Genomic DNA, 17,215 nt, shown 5'->3' on the forward strand with positions numbered 1-17,215 from the left:
TCACCAGCACATAGATTTTAAATCTGCTCTTCAGGTACTGAGAGATAGAGCCAATGTCTCTTTTCTAAGACCAGTAAATTCATTATTCAAAGGTGTAAAGAATTAAAACAGAGATTTAGAAAATTATACTATAGCATCAGAGGATAATAGGATGTTTAGAGATGTCACTAACCTTTAAAACTAGAATCACAGAGAAAAGTCAGACCCTTTTATCTACCTCCTTTTGGTAATCTTAGCTTTAGTTAGTCAAAACTAGTTTTTAATTATGCATTATGATAAAGACCATAATGATTTTCTTATTTAAATTTCTCATCAACTATGAGGTAAAAACAACCAATAACAGCTCAATTTTACAGATAGACATTTTCCAAAGGAAATGTCCTTTTACATATTTTTAGAGAATGTTTTTACATTTTTATTTTTAAAATGTTCAAGTTGGGTTTTGTAGGGGTTTTTTTAAAATATTTTTCTTGTATTTAGAGAATGTAATTTTCTCCATTTTACAGTGGAAAATTAGACATGGGGAATAGTGATCCCTTGCCTTAAACACAGAGCTCACAAATGGGATTTGAGCACAGTTACAGATGATTTTAGTCCATAGTCTATAAAGAACGGCTCTTAAGTAAACATTCCAGAGTAAGTTCTTTATCCCATTAAGCCTTCTTCCATGTTTTCCTTCCTTAAAGTCTAGGATTCTGTGATCAGACTCAGAATGGAGAATCCTTTTAACTAACATTGTAAAGAGCATATATTCCTACCAGTCACTAGTTTCCAATTTTCTTATTCCTTCCAGAATGTCTTCATCAACACTACATTCCATTATTCACTACTAGACTTGAGACTTCATCACACCTCCTCCTGAATGCCCTCTTGCATGTTCTCCTCCATTTGCTAACGTGGGGGTGGGGGTGGTGAGGAGAAAGTTAGCTGGGTTGCATTTGTCCAGCTGCTCTGAGGAAGTCTTGAACATTAGTGCCAAGACGCAGGTTCTCAGGAAGGAGTCCAGAAATCCTGCCAAGTTTCATTTGTTTTCTTTCAAAGGCCATTGCACTGGTTCTAGACAGATGTCTGGCAGGCCACATCCAAGGATATTTATTCCACGCCTACCCACAGATGGCTTGGCCGAGTTTCACAGCATAAATTCAATTTCTTTCCAAACTTGGGAAAACAGAAACTAGACCTTAATTATTATTGCTATTATTATTAAATAGTTCTATTACTTAATATTCTAATACTCACTGTATATTAGGAAGTGTACATGCCACTTAACAATAATGGTAAAACTTTGTCTTGTATACTTTGCGCATGTTGCTAAAAGAGCCTATTCCTTAGAGAAGGAAATCATGCTTGGAAGGGTAGGGGGATGGGGAAGGAGAGGAAGACCCTTAACCAGGTGAAATGTGCATGCAAAATGGCTGCAGCAATGGGCTCAAGTGTGTCAGAGATTGTTGAGGATGGCATCAAATAGAACAAGGTTCAGATCTGTTGTTCATACGGTCGCTATGAGTGATACTTCATGTGATGCCACCTACCAACAACCCTGTCAATTAGGCATTATTCATATCTCCATGCTACAAATGAATAATTCAGTGTTCAGAAAGGCAAAGCTATAAACCCAAGGTCACAGAATTGGTAAAAATGGAGCTGGCTTTCAAATCCAAGCAGTCTGACTCTGCGCCCTGTGTAACCCTCACCCCTACCCCTATTTATTAACTCCATTGCCTCTATTGTCTTTATTATGACATTGATGAAGATGATAATAGATGATATTATTGTTACTGAAGAAAACCAACAACATTTAAGAAATGCTTATCATGATACTCACACAATATTAAATAATTATTCATACTACCTAATTTAAAGGGTGCTCTGGTAGCTTAGTTGTAAGGAGTTGCACTGCCAATTCAAAGGCACTAAGTTTAAATCCACCAGTCGCTCTTCAGGAGAGAGATGGACAAACTCCTCCCATGGGATTTATTATATGTGACAATCTGCTGAAGAATCAGCTATGAATCAGTTTCAACTCAACTGTAAGTAACAACAACATCTAATCTAGAGAAACTCTGCTGACTAAATATTTAAGGTTTTCTGTTTAGGCTTTTGGAAGCAGGAGTGGTATCTACTTTCTAAATAAAATGTCTCTGGAAACTCTATGAACTTTGATAAATGTAGATAGTTGTAGAGGGCCTTCAAGCCTTTTGTTCAGGGGGTCACTGAGTCATGCTCGACTCGAAGGCAATCAGCAACAACAACCAAAAGGCTAGTGGTTTGAATGCAGCCAGGAGCTTTATAGAAGAAATACTTGATACTCTGCTACAATAAATATTACAGCACAAAAACTACATAGTGCTGGCAAAACTGGACTGTTAAATGCAGAAAGCTGAAAGAAGATCCACATATCAACATGCACAAAAATCAACTCAAGGGAGATCAAAGAACTTGAAATAAAGCCCCAAACCATAAAGTTCCTAAGAGATAAACTGGGATCAAGCTTAGAAGGGCTGGTCTTTGTTATAAAGAGTCTGCCAAATACAGCCAAAACTGCACAATCTGGAGAGGATAAAATTGATGAATGGGACTTTCTAAAGAGTAAAACCCTATTTGCATCAACAACTTTCTCCAATCAGGTAAAAAGAAAACTTACAGACCGAGAAAATAAGAATTTGGCAATATCATCTCAGACACTTCTGGGCCTCCAGAAGAAAAAGACTGATAACTAAATGGACAAAAAATATGAAAAGACTTTTCACATAGGAAGATATTTGGATGGCCAACAGACATATGGAAAAATTTTCAAAATCACTGGCAATAAAAGAGTTGCAAATCAAAACCACAATAAGGATAGCAGAAGAAGAATATATGCCTTTGAGTTGTGGAATTAGAGAAGAGTACTGAATATTTCACGGATTGCCAAAAGACCATGTCTTAGAGAATGTGCAGCCAGAGTGCTTCTTAGAGGTGAAACTTTGTCTTTTCTGTTTTGGACAAGTTGTTAGGAGAAGCGTATACCATGTTTTTGGAAAGGTATATCATGCTTGGAAAGATGGAGGGTCAAATAAAGAGAGGAAGACCCCCATGAGATGTGCTTTCAGTGACTTCAGCCATGAATTTACACATATCATGAAGATGGCACAAGATAGGACAGGATTCACATCTGTTGTTTGTAAGGTCACTATGACTGGTACTTGACTGGACAGCACCTAAAAACAAGAAGAGTGTTCTCTATAGAAGCTTTTAGTTTTTTAGTAAGAAACTGCACTAAAATTTCAAAAATAAATGGTTCCAGTCTACCAGCTGCTCCACAGGAGAAGGATAGGCAGTCTCCTCCCATGAGATTTACTGCTTGTGAAAACCTATGGACTAGATGGCAAACAACAAAGTGTTCTGAGACACAGTGGGGAACAGAAGTGATCTTGGGTTCAGAAAGTGACAAAGAGTTTTTTTAATAGCTTCACTTTGGTCAAGACACTTAACTTTCCTCAAACCCCTTCTCTTTCACTAGGGACCTAATTATACGATCGGGAAGTCTCATCATTGGGAATTATTCCAAGAGAGTGTGTAGGCAAGAGTTAAATTAGGCTGTAAAAATATTAAGTGTTATCATTTTAAATAAAGAGATCTCTATGGGTCAAAGTAATACTAATAATTTAAAAAATTCAAAAAAACTCAAACCTTAATGGCATGATGACACCTAAGGCTAACTCTGAAAGGTGAGAGAATAATATTTGTTCTTTCTTTCACTGTACTGTTGCTATGACTCTAGTCTTGACTTGTATGACTTATATATTTATATCAATTTAACCTTATGTGACCCTATGAGTTGACTATTAATGTATTTACTAATTTCCGTTCTTGTTAGGTACTGTAGAGTGGGTTTTAACTCATAGAGACCCTATGCACAACAAAGCGAACCTTGCTGGATCCTGCATCACTCTCACTAGCTCCATCATACTCAATCAAGCCTATGGTTACAACTGCTGTGTCACTCGTCTCAATGAAAGAGGTCTTCTTCTCTGACTCTCTTCCTTTCTAAGCATAATATTCTTTCCCAGGAACTTGCTCCTCCTGGCACTAGGCACACACTATGTGGTATTCCCATTTTAGAAGAATGGAGACTCAGGCTCTGAGTTGCAGTAACTATGTTTATAATAAAGAAGGTAATGTAATTGAGATCCAGGCTGAGGCAGTTAGACTCACATTCTGGGTAAAATTAAAATGTGTTTGTGAGGAAGGCTTCAATGAAAGCAAAAGTCATCTAATGACTCAAATTATCCTTACAAACTAGCAAGGAATGCATCTCATCATATGAAGTTCACCAGCTCAGCGAAACTAAAATAATAATTCACCGGTGTTTTCAGGCAAAACTAATGGTACCAGCACTGTGTACTTCAGTAATTGAATGACCCTGTCAAGGTCAGACATCTAATTAATCACTTCATTCTCCAAAGGCATGGCTTCTTCCCTAATTCCTTGTACTATTTAACGCCATAGACATTCCAGTCTCAGGTAATATTTGCCCTGCCTGCCTCACATATATCATTGACTGCAAGTTTATATATACAGGTCTTAATATGATGAAAATCTTTTGACAAAGAAGAAAATATACAAATGCATAAAGTATCATATGAAGATTTACAATATTTTTTTTTTCCAACAAAATGAATGTACATTCAAATCAAAGTGAGAATGTATGGACTTTCCTGCCCAAGAAAATACTAGCACTAGAAGGACTTTTTTTTACTCACACTCACCCATTCACTGTCCTTGAGTCAGTTCTGACCAGTAGTGACCCTCCAGGGGATTTCTAAGGGCGTAAATCTTGGTAAGAAGAGACTGACCATCTTTGTCCCAAAGGACAACAGTTGGTGGATTCCAACTTCCAGAAGTGGGTCTTCCTTTTTGATCAGCAGCTTAATATGCTACTGACATCGTTGAAAAGAATCACTGGAAGATAGCTAATCCAACCTATCTTTGTTAGAGAGAGAAAACTAAGGAACAAGACCAATTTGGACAAGGTTACACACGTGGTTAATTTCAGAACCTTGGAGGACACTTGGTTTTCAGGCTTTTAATTTGGTGTTCTTCTTATTATGTTGTCTTCTCTTTCAAAATGTCCTTGGATCTATAAACCATATCTTATTCAAATCACTTTTCTTTTCCCTGTGGTCAGGATGGCCCAAGAATTCATTCTGTTTTAACTGTGTCTTCTTTGTTGAGACATACATACTCATAGCTGACTTTTTCACGCTCTCCTTCTATACTGCATTCACTCCACAACAAACCTAGAAGACTCTGAGTAACTTCCAGATACTGATGTGACCCATCTCTGGGTATGGATTTGTTTATTCTATTGAACTGACTCTGATTACACCAAGCAAAGAAGACTTCCTTTCTGACAGGAAGATGGAGAGAATTTTGAAGCAGGGCAATGCCAGTGTTTGAGAAGGGAACAGTGTCTTTGAATGCCATAGAGCAAAAATCCATTTGACTTTATATAATGAAAGCCAGAAGGACTGGAATCAATGGTGGTGGAAGTTTGTTTGCGTTTTAACGAAATACAATGTTTGCCCAGGGCAATGCTTCCTTCTAATAACCTAATCTATAAAATACACTATTTCCTTTTCTTTATATTATTTTCCTTAATGTCAATAAACAAGTATTTCTGCTGCCCAAAGTTGTTACTATATGTTATTTCTTGAGTAAATGGCAAATCTAGACCATATATAGTTTTGCACGTATGTTAACAGACTGAGTAACTCAGTTGACTCTGTGTATTTAAAATACAAAGCGTTCTCCCTGAGGACAGATTCCTTTGCCAAGCCCCCAGTCTCCCCTGTCATTACCAGGGGAGAAAAAGAAAAGAAGGAAACATTGTGTGGCAAGAATGGTTTTACAGATGTTTATGTAATTCCCAAGGCAATTGCACAGAGAAAAAACCCATTCCATTCAGACACTCAGGGTCACATGAACGAAGTCTAATCTATCACAAAAAACATTTGTCTTTCAATGAAATTACATTTGAAAGAGAATCAATTGAGGAGTCTGAAAAGGTTATGAATGAGAACTCAGGCAGATGAAGAGGTAACATATTATTTTAGCACTAGTTTCACCAACAGGTGTTTAGAGGTCTTTGGTATAAATGAGGTTTACCAGGGCCATTTAATGAAAATAGACAAAACAAACCAGAAAAAGAGTTGGGAAAACTCACGAAGCTAGTTATGTCTCTTCTAGCTCTAGTGATGACATCAAGTTACACATAGGCTTTCCCCTTCCCACTGCTCATCTTAAAAACAAATAATAAATAAAAATATACAACCTCTATGAGATGCTTTGGTCCTAGTTACATTCCTTAAATTTCTTTTTTTATTCTATATAAGCAGGTATTCTTGTCATTTTCACAATCCCGATTTCTAATTTTTAAAACTGAGAGAGCAAACCAGTCAGATGCTGTATTAGATAAAGAGTTATCAGCCTTAATATCTGGATGAGTGTTATAGTGTTTTTAAAGTCTGTTTGTGTATCTTTTTAGCAAGATAACTTTGAATTTACACAACCAATGGGTTTACTTATCAATGCAAACATACATCAAGTTATGTATATTGAAAATATACACAAAATTGTATGTAAATGTTTATCTGAAAAGATAAATATTCATTTGTTTTAATATTTTCTCCTCACATGTTAGTGTTAACTTTTGAATGCATATTCAACTGCAAAGATTTTGAAACATATCGTCAATTATTGCCCTTTGTCTTCAAATCTTGGGTTATGCTTCTTCCTTCCACCTGGCATGTAACCAAGCAAACATAACTGGTGATAGAAATGCTTCTCAGGACAAGGAGTAGGTGTTAAAATAAATTTTAAATTATGAATACACTGGTCTCATGAACACTTATGTTGTTTTAGTCAGTAGGACATTGTGCTGTTAGCTGCAAAACTTAACTCCTCTTGCAGTTTATATCTACAAGCTTTTCAGAATGCAAAGTAGGGCTGCCTTTCTTTGCAATTAATCCATAGTCTTGGAAACAAATGAAGGTTCCACTATGAGTCACTTCTAGATTGATGGCTATGAATTTGTTTTTCTTGAATTGTTCAAGGCTAACACACATTCTACCATGTTTTGTCCACTTTTTTTAATGAACTCCAATTACAAACTGACCTTTCACTGGGACCAAGCATTTTTCCAGGATCTTTATAAATGAAGAGTCTCACTTTTAACATTCTAATAACTAAAAGAATTTTAATTTCATTTATCTCAGATTTTATAAAAAATAAAAATTCATTGAGATTTTATAATTAGTAGATTGACGGAATTAGAATCTTTATCTCATTTCAAATTATATAAACAATACTATCTTTATGCTAATGCACTTGTCATTCATTTTGCCTTTAACATATACTACCTTAATTCAATACGATATTGTTGCTGATGTTAGATGGATCTTGGCTGAAAGGAAGGAATACCAGAAGAATGTATATCTGTGTTTCATTGATTATGCAAAGGCGTTTGACTGTGTGGATCATAACAAACTGTGGCTGACTCTGAGAAGAATGGGAATCCCAGAACATTTAATTGTGCTAATGCGAAACCTATACTTGGACCAAGAGGCAGTAGTCAGAACAGAGCAGGGCAACACTGTATGGTTCAAAATTGAGAGGGGTGTACACCAGGGATGCATCCTGTCTCCACACCTTTTCAACATGTATGCAGAGCAGATTATCCGGGAAGCTGGGCTCTATGAGGAAAATTGCGGCATCAGGATTGGTGGAAGATCTCTTAACAATCTACGTTATGCAGATGACACAACCCTGCTTGCTGAAACTGAAGAGGACCTCATGCACTTGCTGCAGAGGGTCAAGGACTGCAGCCTTCAGTATGGACTGAGGCTCAATGTCAAGAAGACAAAGATTCTCACCACTGGACCAAATGGCAGCTTCAGGATGGATGGCAAAGAGATTGAGATTGTTCACAGCTTTAGTTTGCTCGGCTCCACAGTCAACACTCTTGGCACAAGCAGTCAGGAAATCAAAAAGCGTATCGTGATGGGAAAGTCCGCGTTTAGGGACCTCTCTAAAGTACTCAAAAGCAACGGTGTCTCTCTGGAAACTAAGATGCACCTGATACAGGCCATGGTTTTTGCAATCACTTGTTATGCATCAGAGAGTTGGACAATGACTAGGGAGGATAGAAGGAGAATTGATGCCTTTGAGCTGTGGTGCTGGAGAAGAGTATTGAGAATACCATGGATGGCTAGGAAAACAAACAGATTCATCCCAGAGAGAGTTACACCAGGCTGCTCCTTGGAGGCAAGGATTCTGGGGCTTCGTCTGACATACTTTGGACATGTTGTAAGGAGAGACAGGTCTTTAGAGAGGGACATCATGCTGGATAGAGTAGAGGGACAGCGCAGGAGGGGAAGACCCTCTATGAGGTGGATTGATTCAGTGACTGGGGTAATCGGGATGGGTGTGTCGGAGGCAGTGCGGTTGGCACAGGATAGAGCAGGGTTTAGGGCTGTTGTACATAGGGTCGCTATGAGTCGCAAATGACTCGATGGCACATAACAACAACAACAACAATTCAATAATAATATTGATGATGATGTTGTTACTGCTTCTGAGCTATCTTTCTGTCATCTTTGGTGAGATATAGTATAATGTACCTACTTAGAAATTATCTTTCTTACCAATGAACTTTCTCTGTGAACATATCTTACGCCTACTATGTACTTGGAATTGTGTACTTATCACACTCAATTCTTCTGGTAATCTTATTACAGTACATAATACTACTTATTTCTTAAAATATAAAGACATAATATCAGAAAGGAGTTAAAAACTTCTAGCCAAGATAACTTATTTAGTAATGAGATACTTCCTTCAACCCATCTTAACATACTATAATTACTTTGAAACTGTACTATTTTTCATCCTGGAGAGGGTGAAGCCAGGTTGCTTTTTGAAGTCAAGGATTCTGAAGCTCCATCTGACCTATTATGAGCATGTTGCAAGGCAGGATCAGTCTTTGGAGACCTATGATGTCATTCTTGTGAGTATGGAAGGACAGGGCAAGAGGGGAAGACACTCGATAAGATGGATTGATTCAGGGGATTATAGGGTAGGTGTATCAGAGACAATAAGATTGGCACAGGATAGAGCAGGGTTTAGGGCTGTTGTAAATAGGGTCACTATGAGATGCAGGCGACTTGACGGCACATAACAAACATTGCGAATAATGCAGCAATAAACATAAACATAAATGTGCATACATTTGTTTGTGTCATGCCTCTGATTTCTTTAGGTTATATTCCCATTTGTGGGACAGATGAGTCAAATTATATTTCTATTTGCAACTTTTTTGAGAAAGTACCAGACTGCCTTCCATAGTGTTTGTACCATTTTGAATTCTCACTAGCAGAAACAGAGTTCCAATCTTTCCACATCCTTTCCAGCGTTTGTTGTTTGTTACCCTGTTGATCTTCACTATTACGCTGGGGTGAGTTGATATAGTTTAGCTATTTTGATTTTCATCTCTCTGATAGCAAGAATTTTTTAAACATTTCTTCATTTATTTGTTGGCCACCTGAATTTCTTCTTTGGTGAAGTGCCCACTCACATCTTGTGTCTATTTTGCAATTGAGTTGTTTGTCTTTTTCTTGTTGAGGTGCAAGAGTATTCTAAACCTTTTAGATAGGAATTCCTTATCAGATATGTTATTTTTCCTAGTCTATGGGTTTCTTTTTTATACTATTAGAGAAGTTTTGGTGTGTTGTGGTTTGTTTTTTTTTTATGTGCCCAGGGATTTGATTTTTAGAAGGTCTCATTCATCTGTTGCATTTTCTTCTAGTTATAGGAGTTTCATTATGCTTGGATGTCTGTTCAGGCTATAGATTAGGGCTTCTAGAGTTATTCTTAGATTTTGGCTGATGTATTTTAAACTCTTTCTTTAGTTTTATTCCTACCTCTCTGATCCACTTTAAATCAATTTTTGTGTATGGTGTGAGGTGTGGGTCTTGCTTCAGTTTTCAGTAGACAGTTTTCTAATTTTAGCACTACCACTGTTTGAAGAGGCTTTCATTCCCTAATTTAAACTGATTTTGTCTCTTTGTAAAAAATCAGTTGAACATCAGTTGACGAGTTGATTGCTGGGTTCTTGATTTGATCCCACTGAGCAATGTGCCTGTTGTTGTCCTAGTACCATGCTGTATTGACCACTATGGCTGTGCAGTAGGACTGAGATCAGCGATTGTGATGCATCCAAATTTGTTCTTCATTTCCAGTAGTCCTTTGCTTATTAGAGATCTCTTTTCATTCAAATTACAATTTGAAATTGCCTTTTCCATCTTATTGAAAAATGGATTTGGTATCTCGCTGTGATTGTATTGACTATGTAGATTGCTTTTGGTAAAATTACAATTATAAAGATATTGAGTCTTCCTACCCTTTAACACGTTATATTCCTTCACTTCTCTAGATCTCTTTTTGTTTCTTGCAGTAATATTTTGGTAATTTTCCTTGTGTAAGTATTTTGTATCTCTAGTTAGATTTGTTCCTAAGTATTTTATCTTGTGATTAGCTATTGAAATTGGTATTGTTTTTTGCAGCTCCTTGTCTTGTTCTCTGTGTTCCTATAGAGCAATGGAACTGATTATATATATATAGACTTTGAATACTGCTTCTTTTCTGAATTGGTTGACTATGTCCAATAGTTTTCTTGCCATAGATTTTCCAGGTATGTTATTTTATTATATGCCTATAGAAATAGTTTTCCTCCTCTTTGCCAATCTGGATACCTGGTATTTTCTTCTATTGCCTTCATACTTATTACTCCTGCTAAGACTTACAATTAGGAAAGCTCTGGTGACTTAGTGGCAAGAAGCTGCACTGCAATCCTAAAGGTATGTGGTTCAGGGCCATCAGCTGCTCATTGGGAAAAGGATGGATAGTCTTCTCCTATGTGATTAACTGCCTCTGAAAACATGCTGGAGGCTCAGCTATGGGTCGATTCTGATTCTACAGTACACAACACAACAACAAGACTTTCAATACAATATTGAACGTTGTGTTGTTAGGTGCTTTCAACCCAAAAATAACTCATAGTGCCCCTATGAACAACAGATCTCAATCCTATTCTATCCTGTGTCATCCTCATAATCTCTGACATGCTCCAGGCTTGGGTCAACCCACCTAGTTGAAGGACTTCCTCTCCTTTGCTATCCCTCCACCTTTCCAAGCATGAAGTTTCTCTCAAAGGAGAGATCAGAAGAGGCTTCTCATCTAGTTCCTATTCTCAAATCCTGTGACTCATAGAGACCCTATATACAACAGTCCTAAACCCTGCTCTATCCCTTGCCAATCTTACTGTCTCTGACGCATCTATCCCCATTACCCCAGTCACTGAATCAATCCATCTCATAGAGGATCTGTCTCTCCTGTGCTGTCCCTCCACCCTCCCAAGCATAACATCCCTCTGCAAGGAATGGTCCCTCCTTACAACATGTCCAAAGTATTTCAGATGACCTTCAGAATCCTTGCCTCCAAGGAGCAGCCTGGCTTCACCCTCTCCAGGATGAACTTGTTTATTCTCCTGGCAGTCCAAGGTATATTCAATACTCTTCTCCAGTAAAACAGCTCAAAGGCATCAATTCTCCTTCTATTATCCCTAGTCATTGTGCAGCTTTCTGACACATAGCAAGTCATTGGCCTGTATCATGTGCACCCTAGCCTCCACTCTGACATTGTTGCTCTTCAGTATTCTGGAGAGTTCTCTGACAGCAGAATTTCCCAATGCAATTCATCTTTTAATTTCCTAGATGCTGGTACCAAGAGTGTTGTTGTAGATCCAAGCAAACTGAAGCTGTCAACAATCTCAATCTCTTCATTATCTATCATAATGCTGTCAATCTGCACAGTGGTGAGAATCTTCTTTGTTTTCTTGATGTTGAGCTTCAATCTATATTGAAGGCTGCAGTCCCTGACCTTCTGCAGCAAGTGCTTCAGGACCTTCTCAGTTTCACTAATCAGCGTTGTGTCGTCTGATTAATGCAGATTGTTGATGAGTCTACCTCTAATCCTGAAGCTACAATTCTCTTCATAGAGCCCAGCCTCCCAGGTAAACTGTTCTGCTTATAGATTGAAAAGATAAGGAGATAGGACACATCCTTGATTCACACCCTCCCCAATTTTAACCATGTAGTATTTTCTTGCTCTGTACTGACAACTGCCTCCTGGTGCAAGTATAGGTTTTATATAAGCACAATCAAGTGTTCTGGGATTCCCATTCTTCACAGAGTCAACTGTGGTTTGTTGTGATGCACACAGTCAAATACCTCTGCATAATCAATGAAACACAGACATTTCTCTGGTACTCTCCTGTCAGCCAAGAGCCATCTGACCTTAGCTATAATGTTCCTAGTGCCCTAGCCTCTTCTAAATCCAGCCTGCACATCTGGCAGTTCTCTGTTGATGTGCTGTTCCAGTCATTTGTGGATAATCTTCAGCAGAATCTTGCTTGCATGTGATATCAATGATACTGTTTGATAATTTCCACACTCTTTCAGATCATCTTTCTTTGAATGGGAACAAATACAGATCTCTTCCAGTCAGTTGACCAGGTGGTTGCTCTCCAGATTTCTTGACACAATTTGGTGAACACATCCAGCGTAACATCTGTTTGTTGAAATATGTCATTTGATATGTTATCAATACCTAGAGCCTTGTTTTTTGCCAATTCTTTCAGAGCAGCTTGAACTTCTTCTTTTATCACCACAGGCTCTTGCTCATACGTTGTTTCATGAAATTCTTCTATGTCCACCAATTCCTTTTGGTACAATGACTCTGTATAAGTTTCTTTGGAAAGGGAAGAGATCCTGAATACACAAAGTACTTATAAAAAGCAAGAATGAAGTAGGGCACATAACACTCCAGCATTTCAAAACCTACTGCACACCTGTAATAACCAAAACAGCATGGTACTGGTACAATGACAGACTTATAGACCAATGAAATAGAATCAAGAATCCATAAATTAACCCATCTTCTTACAGTCAGCTGGAAAAAAAAAAGAAACCAAGGAAATTACAAGGAAACAAACTATATCAAACAGGGAAATAATGACTTCTGTAATAAATGTGCTGATAAAAACTGGACTTAGTTTTTGGACTAAAAGCTCTTTCACGATCCATATTTCACACCATACACAAAAAACAATTCAAGACAGATTGGAGACCCAGAGGTAAAGCCAAAAAATATAAAGATCCTAAGAGACAAAATGGGACCAAATATAGATGGCCCATATATGGTGTAAAGAGGCTAGAAGATACCTGAAATTTACATCTAGGAGAAGATAACATCAATGAAAGAGATCTTCTAAAGATTAAGTCCTTGTGAACATCAAAGTTTAAAATTGGGTGAAAAGAAAACCTATTCTCTGGGAGAAAACATTTGGCAATACCATCCATGTTAGACAAGGGTTTCATAAGGAATGTTTACAAAATGCTACAGGGCCCCTAAAAGACAAAGACTGATAATTTGATTGTAAAATGAGCAAAAAATATGGAAATACTTTTCACAGAGGAAGACATTTGGATAGCCAACAGACAGATGAAGAATTACTCTAAATCACTGGCAATGAGAATGATTCAAAGCAAAGCCACAATGAGATACCATTTCACCGCAGAAACAGTAGCAAAGTTTAACAGGACAGTAAACAATCAATGATGCAGAGGACGTGCAAAGATTGGAACTCTCATACACTATTGGTGGGATTGTAATATGGTACGACTACTCTGTAAGGTACTCAAAATTTGAAGTTTATTCAAAATTTGAACATAGAAATTCCACAGAATTGCTTTTCAGCCTTTTGGTTAAGGCCATCTGTAGAAATTCCACAAGACTTAGCTATCCCACAGCCAAAAACAGACTTGAGAAACAAATGGATATTTTGTACACTGATGTTCAGAGCAACATCATTCACAATAGCAAGAAAATGGAAACAGTTCAAATGACCATCAAAAATTTAATGGATTGATAAATTATGGTACATTCACATGATGGAATACAATGCAGAATTTAGAAGTAATGATTTCCAAAAAGAATATGTAACACTATTGAGTGACCTAACTCTGTCTCATAAAGACAAATAACTGCATATCACCATTCTGTACAAATAGCAAGATAATTATTTTGTACTTTTAAAAAATTATGTATTGATAGAAAACAAAGACTTTCACCACTGGGCCAATTGCAACATGATTATAGATGTAGAAGAGCTTGTTTGGGTCCACCATCAATACTCTTAATACCAGCAATCAGGAAATCAAAAGACAAATTGTATTGGGTAAATCTGCTGTTTGGGATCTCTCCAGAGTACTGAAGAACAACTACATCAGTCTAGACACTAGAGTGGACCTCATCCAGGCCTAGGTCTTTGTAATTACTTGCTACACCAGAAAGCTGGACACAGACCAAAGATGACTGAAAAAGAATTGATGCCTTTAAGCTGTGACACTGGAGAAGAGTATTGATCTTCCAAGAGTATTGGACATCCAAGAGAACAAGGAAGTCTGTCCTGGAAAGGGTAAAACCAAGATGATTCTTTGAAGCAGGGATTTTGAGGCTCTATTTCACATACTTTGGGCATGTTGCTAAGAGGAATCAGTACTCAGAGAAGGACATCATGACTGGAAGAGAGGAGGGACAGCATAGGTGCGGAAGACCCTGGGTGAGATGCACTGATACAATAACTAGTGTAAGAAGGGTAGGTGTGTCAGAGTTGGTAAAATTGGCTGAGGATAGAGCAGGGTTCAGAAATATTTTGTACAGGATCACTATGAGTCATAGTGGACTCAAAGGTGCATAAGAACAACAACAATTATAAATTGTATCAATTACATATTATAAAAAACAGAAGAATTACCAGCAAGATGTGTACAAAAGTCCAAAGGGGGAAAGAAAGAGAGAAAGGAGGCTGAGAGGACAGAGGAAGGAGGTAAAAGAATTAGGAAAGATACTGTGAGGACCTGAAAATGTCTAATATGTCTAGTAATTGTGATTACTTTTGTAAAACACAAGATATTTGAATGGCAGACACATGAAGAAATACTCCAAATCACCAGCAATAAGAGAGATGCAAATCAAAACCACAATGAGGGACCATCTCACACCAGTAGCAGTTGCAAAGTTTAACAGCGCAGGAAGTAATAAATATTAGAGAGGATGCAGTGAGAAAAGAACTCGTATACATCGTTGTTGGGATTGTAAAATGGTACAACTCTGGAAGGCAGTTTGGCACTTCCTCAAAAAAATTGAACATAGAAATTCTATATGACCCAGCTATTCCACTACCTGAAATATACCCTGAGAAAATAGGAACTGAAGCAAAAACAGAGACTTGTACACCAATGTTCATAGCAGCATTATTCACCATTGCAAGAATATAGAAACAGCCCAAATGTCCAATCACAAATGAATGGATTGAGAAATGATGGTGCATTCACACAATGGAATACTATACAGTACTCAGGAGCAATGATTTTCTAAATTATTACCTAACTTGGGAGAGACTGGAGAGCATTATACTGAGTGAACTCAGTCTGACAAGGATAAATATTACAAAACCATTATTGTTGAATGAGTATAAGGATCCAGGGAAGGGGGACGGTAGACTCAGAAGGATGAGGATGTGCACGAGGAAGAGGAGGATTAATCATGGAGTTGTACAATTTGATGGGGGAGTGTGAAGGAAATCATAAGAGTCTGTTCTGGAAAACAATATATTCGAATTTTGTAAATAAACTTTTAATTTAAAAAAAACCAAACACACAAACAACCACAATATATGAGAATGACAGTATGAAACACAATGTGAATTGGAGATTGTGTAAAACACTGTATGCAAACAAAATACAGTGTGTAGGAATTTTTTATGAAAACCAATAAAAATAATTTTTAAAACTCCCCTCTGGTCTTCCTTAAGCTGCAGCCATGGCGGGGCAAGAGGATCAGGTGCAGCGGGAGATTCACTAGGACTAACCCAGAGTACGTTGCGGTCATCACCAGCAGCTTCGAGAAAATTGCAGACTTTCTCAAATCGTTCAGAATGTCTTGTCATTCAAGACTTGCAATGCTAAACGAGAAATTGACAGTCCTTGAATGGAGGATAGAATATATAGAAGCCCAGGTGACCACAGGGGACCCACTCACTTAGAGCTGTGTCATGATGCTGCTGGGAAGTTGTCTTGCAGAACACAGTCCCACATGGGAAAGGCCGACCAGTCTTCAGCACTTTCTCTCCTTACCCAGCAGCAGGACTCTTTCTCATTTTCTTTTTTTCCCCCAAAGTGTAAGATTTGAGCCCTACCATGTGCATCTTGGGGGTGTAATGTGGCATGTGGGGAGATGTCCAGGGGACTCTTGAAGACATTAGATATTTTACCTTTTTAGTGACATTTTAAAGACCTACTTGGCAGTGTATTTGGTGTACTCAGAGCCAAAATACCTCTCTGCAAGATTCTCTGCACCTCTCTTTTTCTTTGTGTCAGAGTTTGTTTACAGCTCTTTATGGTTCTGTACTCTTCCTGTAAACAGTTTTTGTCTCCTCTACACCATTAGCATGGAGTGGGGACCATCTTAGCAGAGACTCCTACTCTGGCCAGGTGACTGCCAGAGAATGTTGTTGATGACCTGTTAGTCTCTTGTCCTTTCGGGAGGTCCACGCCAGGGCCCCATTTGGCTTGAAGGGACATTTTCAGAGCTTTCTTTCTCTCACTGGAGGTGTTTTTGCCTCTCATACTCTCTTAAAAAAACCCAAAACATCTGATAACCCCCTCTATTAAAATAAAACCCCCTACACAAAATTTCAAAGGGCAGTGTGGGAAGACAAAGTAAAGTATTATAATGAAATATGCAAAGAGGTGGAGTCAGAAAATCAAAAGGACCAAACTTGCTCAGCATTTCATAAGCTGAAGGAATTGAAGAACAAATTCAAGCCTCAAGCTGCAGTACTTACAGAAGCATTAAAAGAAGATGGGAAGAGTATACAAAGTGATTGTACCAAAAGGAGTTGGTAGAAACAGAGAATTTCATGAAATAATGTATAGGCAAGAGCCTGTGGTGATGAAAGAAGAAATTCAATCTGCTTTGAAAGAATTGGCAAAAAAACAAGAACCCAGGAATTGATGTCATATCAATTGATGTATTTCAAAAAACAGACACT

At 37.9% G+C, this 17,215-nt stretch overlaps 1 pseudogene; it reads left to right on the top strand.

Annotated features, from left to right (window-relative positions):
* Positions 1-15,984: 15,984 nt before the first annotated feature.
* On the top strand, positions 15,985-16,207 carry LOC102853094 (annotated as a pseudogene).
* Positions 16,208-17,215: the final 1,008 nt, after the last annotated feature.

The sequence above is a fragment of the Elephantulus edwardii genome, unplaced genomic scaffold (assembly GCF_000299155.1).
Source record: "Elephantulus edwardii isolate Elephantulus edwardi_28Jun2011 unplaced genomic scaffold, EleEdw1.0 scaffold00149, whole genome shotgun sequence".
Taxonomy (NCBI): Eukaryota; Metazoa; Chordata; class Mammalia; order Macroscelidea; family Macroscelididae; genus Elephantulus; species Elephantulus edwardii.